This window comes from Podarcis raffonei, chromosome 16 (genome assembly GCF_027172205.1).
Source record: "Podarcis raffonei isolate rPodRaf1 chromosome 16, rPodRaf1.pri, whole genome shotgun sequence".
Taxonomy (NCBI): Eukaryota; Metazoa; Chordata; class Lepidosauria; order Squamata; family Lacertidae; genus Podarcis; species Podarcis raffonei.
In genome coordinates, this window is record NC_070617.1 from 17,497,099 (window position 1) to 17,507,449 (window position 10,351).

The following is a 10,351-nucleotide window of genomic DNA, read 5'->3' on the forward strand; positions in this document are numbered from 1 at the left end:
TGTCCTGATGATGGAAGGGATGAATGGACGGGATCGCTCTGCATCCCTAAGCCCACTAGCTTTGAAGAAAGAAAGAAAGAAAGAAAGAAAGAAGCTCTATATTAATTTGTACAGTGGTACCTCAGGTTACATACGCTTCAGGTTACATACGCTTCAGGTTACAGATTCTGCTAACCCAGAAATAGTACCTCAGGTTAAGAACTTTGCTTCAGGATGAGAACAGAAATCGTGCTCCGGCGGCGCAGCGGCAGCAGGAGGCCCCATTAGCTAAAGTGGTGCTTCAGGTTAAGAACAGTTTCAGGTTAAGAAGGGACCTCCGGAACAAACTAAGTACTTAACCCGAGGTACCACTGTACAGTATATGCTTTGCTCATGCGGCTTCATTAGTTAATGGGCGCGTCAAAAACTACGCTCTCCAGGAAGGCTGGTCACGTTTGACTTAATCTTTAAGCCAGAATCGGGGAAGTTCAGGCCTGTGGGCCAGATGTGGCCCCCGCAACCACTTTGTCTGGCCCTCGCGACATTCCTTCCCCAGTCAAACCCACCAGCCTTACTTCGCGCTCTCCCTTGAGCTCATTTGCATAGCAGGAACGTGCCTCTTGTTTGCCTGGAGGGAGGCTAGAGCGAGGCGCCAGTGTAGAAGCTACCAAAAGGGGAAATTTGCACGCATTTTTCTTTCGAATATGGCCCCGGCAAGATGGCCAAAAAAAAAGGAATGTGGCCCTTGACCCAATGTAGGGCCCGCAGCCCCGCACGTCTTCTTTACACGCTGATACACCATCAAAGGGGGTGAGGATGTCTGCAAAGCGAACCGCTTCGGCAATGAACGCATCTCAATGTGTATGGGGGAGGAATCCCACCAGCTCTGTGCCTTAAAATTAAGATCCCCCCCCCCGCGCCGTGCAGTGTCGCCATGGTTTCAGCTGTCCAGAAGTTTCCTTTACTCTTGAAGAGGTGGACAAAAAGAGACGAAAAATTGGAGGAGCAGGACCATCGGGTATAACGCCACCCACCAGGTCGTTAGAGGGAAGATGGGAGACGTCGTGATAATTATTTTCTATTATATATTAGGTGCACGATCCTATTATTATACCTTGGGGGCTCTTTGAAATTGAATCGGTCGTGGGTGGGGGAAGAGATTCATTGTATAATCTTCATTTTTGCATTTTCAAAAATATTACCCAAGTACAAGCTCCAACACCCCAGTCCAGCGCGCATTCTCACGCTGAAGCATTGAATGGGGTTTACGTCTCCAGAAGAGCCCTGCTGGAGCAGGCGAAACAGCCCACCTCGTCTTGGAAGGAAAGGGCCTTGGCTCAGCGTCTGCTTTGCCTGCAGGTTCAAATTCAATCTCCCTCTGTGGCTGAGACCTCCGCCCCGCTTCCCTGAAAGTACCACGGAGAAAGCACCGCTGGCAGCTGCAAGGCAGTGTAGGCAATACTGAACTCAATGGGCCCATAGTCTCGGTGTAAGGTAGTTAGTTGTCTGTGTTCCCCGGGAAGTAGGAGCACATGGGCTCCTCTGCTGAAAAGGGCTCTGGACGTGGCTGCGTAAAGCGCCTCTGGTTGTGATCGGGGCGCCTCCCTCCCCGTCGCCGTCAGCTGAAACCTATCAATTATTATTTGTTTGTTTATTTTATTTCTTACATTTATATCCCTCCTTTTCCTCCAAGGAGCTCAAGGCGTTGCACACGGTCCTCCTCTCTCCCATTCTATCTTCACAACAACCCTGTGAGGTAGCCTCTCGTGCGCAGTGGAACTAACTCCTTCTCAAGAAGGCGCTTGGAGACATAGCGCAGCTGATGCGCGTCGGAGGGTGCTACTATCTGCTATTTGCTTTTGCACTGCCATGAGGGAAACTGAGGGATAATGGTAGGGTTTCCACAGATGGGAGGGGCACTGTCTACAAATCGTCACTTAAAAAAATCTCATTGAGACATATATAATAAGCCTGTGCGTAAACCTCTCCAACTGAAACAGACCACTGCCCAGTTTTCTAAAACAATCTGCTTCGTTCTGGCGGCATCCTGTCCTTTACCTACCCAGGTACACTCTCCACCCGCGCTGTGCCTTCCGTTGTTCCGGGTTCTTCTTTCTCTCCCTCTCCCCACAGCAGTCAAACTGTGATTGTAAGCGCCTTGGGGCCAGGACCTGCGGTTTGCTTCTTCTGTAGAAAGCAAAGGCACACCGATGACGCAGCATGAATGAATGTCATGTCCTCTCAGCAGCAACTTTTAAGCCTTTCTAAACCAGAAACCTCGAAAGCAAAGACACCCCTCCGCCAAATCGTCCCAAAAAGTATTATTTAGAATTCCATTATGGCTACTTTATTCTCCTTCATCAGCTAGCCGCGTGAGCGACCTGTTGAGCTGGAAAAGGCAAGCATAAATGTTTTAAATTAAATTATATCGTGGATAAGTGGGAACAAGCTGTATACCAGGGGGTGGGTCTTTTTCTACCTATGCAAGTGGTGGGTGGCTCTCGGGGGGGACACACACACAGATGAGCGGGAGGGGGGTTGTCCCTTGCTCTCTTGGCTCATCAAATGGTCATCTGATGACTTGCACCCCTATCAGGGCGATCTAAGCTAGCCAAATGGAGAAAACTCTCCGCCCACCCCAGCGCTCTGTCGACTTTCATTTTTCTTAAACTTTTTTTTTTCTGCCGCAGCCAAAATCACAAGGAGGGGATATTAGAAGGGTAGGGAAATTTTGCTTATGCCCCTGGGAGGAAGGTAGGCCAACCCACCTACGCTAACATAATATGGAGAAACGCATCTGAGAAGCCACCTTGGGAGGGTTTATGTATTGGGGGCGGGGAATTGACATGCCGGAAAAGGCACAGGAAAGAAGAGGGGTTTTTAAAAGTGAAAAAACGTGAAAAAGTTGCAAACTCCTTTCTCTCCCTGCACGCCCCGTATCTCAAACATTTGTAAACAAATAGTTTTAAAAACAAAACAAACATAAAATCTTAATCCAAGAGGGTTCCTAAATGTTTACTTGTAAATCGGTTCTAGTGAATTGAATTGGATTTACTCTCATGTAAGCCTACCCAGGGCACGCTTTACTAAGAAAGATTAAGAGAGAATAAGCCTCATTGGACTCCGTGGGATTTGACTCCTAAATGAAGCCTATAGGATTGTGCTACCGCGTAAATCGCGCTTAACAAAAACAGGTAGCGATGAACCCGTTTTCAAAATACGCTCAATATTAAAAATGCAATTTATACAACATTGGGGGAAGGTGTTGTAAAATATGTTGTTGTCATTTTCGAACAAGAACAGAAAAACATTGCAAGCAATTGGAAGTGAGAGACCCTTCCCTGGAACGAGCCTGCAACACCAGAGTATCTTCCGGAGCGCAGATCATTGTCCAAGTGTGTCTGCTCTCCACGTGTGACCGAGTGTGGCTCAGAGGGATGCCTGCCTCTGTTCCGAGGAATTGATGAATGGAATAAAACCAAGTGATTGGTTTTTGGGGGGGTCTTTGTGCTCTTCGAAGTTGACAGGTTAATTTATCAGCTAAAGTAATGGTCCAAACCCGACCCTACAAAAGAGTTCAGGGAAAGACCCTCTGGGTATAAAATATTCTGAGGACACAGACTTGCCTTGGGATGTCTAGATGCACAACAGGAGCGGGGGCCAAGGACCAAGGATAGCTTCTCAGGGCAACCTGCTCTACACGACTACTCAGAAGTAGGCTCCCTCGAGTTCCACGAGGGACTGGAGTCTCTGAGAAAGGGAAAGTGTCTCCCGTTCTCCAGAAATCACCCCCTTTGCTTTTTTTGTTAGTTAGAAGGAGCAACAAGGTGTGACTTGAGACGCACAAATTGAGCAGCAAATGAATCCAGCCTACTCAGAGCAAAAAGGACTAGCTCTCTGCTAGCCGTGCCCATTTCCCCCCACTCTGAGCAGGACTTGGCTTAAGTCCTGCAGGATTTTCCCAACGCTGAAAATGTGGGAGCCTGCTCGTTTCAGCAAAAAAAGAGATGGCTCCTGCCTGTCCATTTAGCTTCGTAGCTCAGGTCCTACAAATGCTAGAAACTTTCCTTTATTATTATTTTATTTCTTAGTGGAGAGCTGGAGATTGGGGTTCAGGGAGGGACGATTTCCTCCGCGGACGCCCGTGAGTCTGAACGCAACGCTAAATTTGCAAGGCACTCCTTGAGATTGGCCCTTTCTCCAAGCCCCGCGCAAGAGCCCAGCAGGGCCGGAGGAGGCGACCTCGACGCTCCCGCCGCCCTAGTCCGCGCCACGGGCGAGGGATGGAAACGGCGAGAGACCGCGCCCTCCGCCCCACGGACTTCAGGGACTCTGAGTCTCTGACTCCGATGATGGGCGGGTGCATAGCTGCCAACTCCCTGGGTGCCCGAGCACCCACAAAATTCCTATGAAGGGGCCGGGTACCCACAAATTTCGGTGCCAGGGCCATGCACGTTGCATGGCACCCACGGCCGCGGGCACCCACAGTTGCGGGGCCAACCTGGCACCCCTTTGCGGGGACATTGTTTTAGGATTGGTCTGCATTTTGTCATAGGGGGTGGGGGGGAAGCCTTTAAAAAATATTAGCCATGGCAAGGAGGAGGCGAGGGATGACTTTCTCTCTCCAAAATTATTTGCTCCTTTTCGTTTGCTTTCGAGTCGTTTCTTCCTCTGTCCACACTTTCCCGTATCATTCCCTTCACCTACACGTCGCCTTCGCCCTTCCTTCCGTGCCTTTCAACTTCGCCCTTCCTTCCGTGCCTTTCAACTTTTCATTTCATTTCGTTTTTAAAAAAGAACGCTTCCTTCCTTTCTCCTAAATAATATTTTTAAAAGCGTGGCGCATTGAGTTGAAATATTATATATGCACATGCACATTATAACGGGTGCGTAATGGGTGCGCGCGCGCGCGCGCGCGCACACACACACACACACACACGTTAAGAGGATTGTCACAGATAAGCGAAATGAGGTCCAAAAGAGCTTTTCTTCCCCTGCTCAAAAAGCTGCCCCAGAGAGTCGCTTTCCGTCAGCGCAGACAGTGCTGTATTGAGCTAAGTAAACCAACGGGCAGGAAGTGCAGCGCCACTTCCTGTGTTCATATGCCTTTTGGGGAAGAGTTGCAGTGGAGCACCTGCTTTGCACTCGGAAGAGCCCCAATTCATCCTCCATCATCTCCCCCATCAGAAACCCTGGAGAGTCGCTGCCCGTCAGCGTAGGGAATGCTGAGCTAGGTGTCCAATAGTCAGTATGTAAGGGCAAGGGAGGGACGCGGGGATGGCCCTGTGGTCTAAACCACAGAGCCTAGGACTTGCTGATGAAAAGGTCGGCGGTTCGAATTCCCACAACAGGGTGAGCTCCCGTTGCTCGGTCCCTGCTCCTGCCAACCTAGCAGTTTGAGAGCACGTCAAAGTGCAAGTAGATAAATAGGTACCGCTCCGGTGGGAAGGTAAACGGCGTTTCCGTGCGCTGCTCTGGTTCGCCAGAAGCGGCTTAGTCATGCTGGCCACATGACCTGGGAGCTGTACGCCGGCTCCCTCGGCCAATAAAGTGAGATGAGCACTGCAACTCCAGAGTCGGTCACGACTGGACCTAATGGTCAGGGGTCCCTTTACCTTTAAGGGCAAAGGAAGAAAGGCCGGAGGGACTTGTTCTGTAACAGAAAAGAGGTTATGAACAGGGGCAGGAGAGAACTGGATTGGACTGGGAGGACTGGACTGGGACCCCTGCCCCAAGAAAAATCCAGACTTTGGGCTGTGGAAACTCAAATATATACAGTATGCAGATTTTCAAAAAGCAATTCTGTAATGAAAGAAGAAAAAATCACTGCATCTGCTGTCTTGAACTATAAATCAGGGGTCACCAACACAGCACCCATGGGAGCAGTGGCACTCTTGAGGTCTACCCCTACCCTGTGCCCACAAAGCCTCTGAGCCCCCACCCTCACTCACAGCCCCCTTGGTTATGAGTTGGTGAAGGTGGCTACCTTTTTCTCCCTTGAGAGGTAAATAGAGCTGAAGGAGGAAGTTAGAAAAAGTGACACTCTTTCTCACTTCCTGTTTCAGCTCTATGTGCTTCTGAAGGCTGGGATTAATTCTACTAGCTGCAATTTTTATTCAAATACCCTGGAAAAGCAAAGTGAACATGTGTGCGATTTCTCTCTTTCTCCCTCCCCCGCTTTTTTTGGGACGGGAGGAGACCTGATCTGGGGGAGAGAAACAACTTGCTGGTGTGGCACAACCATGGGACTCCTCACTCCAAATGACCCATGGGCCTAAAAAGGCTGACAAGCCCTGCTGTAAATGATGGAATTGGAAAGCGTGGCCTGCTTCAAATATTTGTTTCAGCTCTAATTTGGGCACACAGTTGCCCTGAGGATCTGTAGCGGCCTTTGCCAACTTGGCACCCTCAGGGACTGGTTTTGAATTCAAAACTGCTGTGCTGGCTGGGGCTTATGGGAGTTGTAGTCCAAAACATCCAAAAGGCGCCAAATTGGAAAAGGTAGACTTGAAGGACACAACCTCTCCACATGTAATTGTGATGTGAGACAGGGCCAGTGAGGAGCATGATGTGGAGGTGGAGGGGGGAGGACTGGGAAGGGTTCCAAGGGCCACACAGAAAGGCCTAGAGGGCCTCATTTGTCCCCTTGGGCTGAGGTTCCCCTTTGCTGCAGCATTTTGGGACTTTTTAGTTTAGAAAAAAAGGAAGTAAAAGGTGATATGATAGAATTTTGTAAAATTATCCCTGAGAACACTAGAACTCAGGGACAATCCAACAGAGCTGAATGTTAGAATAATAATAATAATAATAATAATAATAATAATAATAATAATAAAAATTTTATTTATATCCCGCCCTCCCCAGCCGAAGCCGGGCTCAGAGCGGCTAACAACAGTAAAATGGTAAAACATTCTAAAATCATTTCATTATAAAATTAATTCCAATCAAATTAATGGCAACCATTTGGGCTAGAAGTTCTGTGAGGATTGCCAAAGGAGGGAGTCGGGCTGTGCCCTGGCCAAAGGCCTGGTGGAACAGCTCTGTCTTGCAGAGATGTCAAGTCCCGCAGGGCCCTAGTCTCTTGCGACAGAGCGTTCCACCAGATCGGAGCTACAGCCAAAAAAGCCCTGGCTTTGGTTGAGGCCAGCCTAACCTCTCTGTGGTCTGAGACCTTCAAGATGTTTTTGTTTGAAGACCGTAAGTTCCTCTGTGGGACATACCAGGAGAGGCGGTCCAGTAGGTACAAGGGTCCTAGGCCGTATAGGGCTTTTGAAGGTTAAAACCAGCACCTTAAACCTGATCCTATACTCCACCGGGAGCCAGTGCAGCTGGTATAGCACTGGGTGGATGTGATCTCACAGCGAGGACCCCATAAGGAGTCTCGCCGCAGCATTCTGCACCCACTGGAGTTTCTGGGTCAGTCTCAAGGGCAGCCCCACGTAGAGCGAGTTACAGTAATCCAATCTGGAGGTGACCGTTGCGTGGATCACAGTGGCTAGGTCAGGGTGAGAAGATTCAGGGTAGATCAAAGAAAGTACTTCCTGCAGCGCAGAGTTAAACTGTGGAACTCCCTCCCACAGGAGACGGTGACTGCCACCAAGTTAGATGTCTTTGAAAGAGGACTGGGCAAATTCGTAGAGGAGGAGAAGGTGGTCAGTGGCTGCTCACCCCGATGGCTATGTTCTCCCTCCACAGTCAGAGGCAGAGTAATGCTTCTGAATACCAGCAGGAGGGGAAAGTGCTCTTGTGCTCTGGTCGTGCTTGTGTGCTTCTGGTTTGCCTCTAAGAACAAAATGCACGACTAGATAGAAGAAGAAGAGTTTGGATTTGATATCCTGCTTTATCACTACCCTAAAGAGTCTCAAAGCGGCTAACATTCTCCTTTCCCTTCCTCCACCACAACAAACACTCTGTGAGGTGAGTGGGGCTGAGAGACTTCAGAGAAGTGTGACTAGCCCAAGGTCACCCAGCAGCTGTAGGTGGAGGAGCGGGGAATCGAACCTGGTTCACCAGATTACGAGCCCACCACTGTTAACCACTACACCACACTGGCTCACCACACCATAGGCCTCCGGTTTGATCCAGAAGCCTCTTCCTGCATTCTCACATGTATAGGAATTGTCTTCGGGACCTGAGAACTCTGTATAAGAGCAGGCCTGGTGAAGAACAAGCTTCCAGTTATCTCAGCAGCGATGTATTGGCAAAGCAGTAAAGTATGATATAATAAGTAACAAGGGCCCCAGCTGTTGGAAGAGGCGACTGCTGTTGGCATGTTTCTTCCCTGAGTGTACAGTGAGAATCAGGTGAGGAGCAGAGGGGCTGGAGGGGTGGGAGGGAGGGAAGTTGGGGGGTGTGTGAGAATGCCACGGGACATCTGCCAACATTATTTCTGGCTGCCATTGTTCGAGTCTCTCACGATTACAGGCTCAAAAACCCATTCTCCGCATTAAGAGGGCTCCTTCAGCTGGGATGGGAGGCTAATTGCTAATTAGCCCCCCTTCTCTCCCCCCTCCCACCACTCTGCCCCTTCCTCTGTGCCTGAAGGGGAAGTGGGGAGGGGAGGGGGCGACAAAAATTCTTCAGCTGTTGCTTGCAAATTGCAGGCCTTCTTTGGCAGGCCAGCACCTGCTTATGGGGCTCAGTGCCTTTTGATTAGAAACATGGCGGTTCTTTTCCACATGGCTTGGTACATTCCTCTTAATGTGTGCCTCTCTCTGGGTGTGTAAAAAATTAAAAATAAATGGGGGGGAGGAGGGGGCTTATTGCCCTATCTCCAGATTTCCCAAGTGATCAGGCGGGATCTTTTAGTCCCCGAGGGGCCACGCCGGATTTGAGGTGTACATTTCTTGCTTGTTCTGAGGTGTGATTAATTTAATTATATAGGAGTTGCTTTACAGATGTCTACCAGAGTCCAAAATGGGTTGTGTAGCTGTTTATTCCGTATCCCCAATGTTTTCCCAACTGTGAATTTCTGCATTATATTTGAGCTTTTGCATAGTTTCCAGAAAAGTGATGGAATACAGCTCATGTTTGGCGCTCGTTTCCATGTTATTTCATTAAATAAATAAATAAATAAATAAATAAATAAATAAATATCTGCTTGCAGCCCCGTTAGCCCAGAAGATGGTAGAAGTAAAGTGATGAAATCTGGGGCAGGATATTGGCATGCCGTCCTTTCCTGCTGTTTTTAAGACTTGTGCAGAATAGGTGGGAGAGTAGCAATGTTGTTCATCGTTGTGTAGGTCCATGCCTGCTGGTGTGAATGAATTTTAGCACAACCTGGCGGTATATCAGTCAAAAAGTCACATTTCCATAACTCAACAGGCATTTGCAGTTTGAAAGTTTGAACATTAGAAAGCAGAAGTGCTAGCACCATAATCACGAAAACGAACACAATATTCCCCATGTCTGAATGCACCCTTTGTTTCAGAACAGTCTAGGCCTCACCATGCCCCAATTTATTAATTTAAAATATTGATTTCCTGCCTCTTATTCATACTGATTTACAGCCTGAACCTCCGGGTTCAGGTTGTAAATCAGGATGTGTATCAACTGAGACAAGGGGAGTGGGACATCAGGCTTGGATGCAAAATGTGCCCTGCCCCCCGCTGCCACATCCCTCACTGGCCTGACTCTGCACCCTTCTCAATTGCTTTTTCCTGGCTGGAATGTGTCCTTGGATTGCAAATACAGCGGTACCTCGGGTTAAGTACTTAATTCGTTTCGGAGGTCCGTTCTTTAGCTAATGGGGCCTCCTGCTGCTGCCGCACCGCCAGAGCAAGATTTCTGTTCTCATCCTGAAGCAAAGTTCTTAACCTGAAGCACTATTTCTGGGTTAGTGGAGTCTGTAACCTGAAGTGTATGTAACCTGAAGCGTATGTAACCCGAGGTACCACTGTAATGCATTTCCTTGCCTGGATAGGGAGTGGAGAGGCCTGTAGGTGTGAAGAAGCTTCAAATTTTTGCATAGCTGGAATGCAGCTGATGTATAAAGGGAAGAGCCCCCTCCATAGCTGTGCCCATTTCCCCCTGGTCCCGCCCACTTTGTGCCTCAGGCACCGCCCACTGTGGATCATAGCTCCACCCACCACTGGATGCTTATAAGGTTATACTGAAAAAGGTTCCTCACCCCTGAGCTAGACTTAACACTATTTATTTTGACTGGCAGCAGCTTTTGGGAAGAGAGGAGGAGGTCTTCCTTTCCTCTTGCCTGTGAAACCCTTTTCGCTGGAAATGGGGCATTACTACTGAGCAACTTTCCCTGCAAATTATCAAATATCCCAGTGAAATCACACACAGAGCAACAATTAAAGCAATAACAGATGGCAAAAGAAACTCAAAATCAGCCGCAGCATTAGCTCAAAATACAACG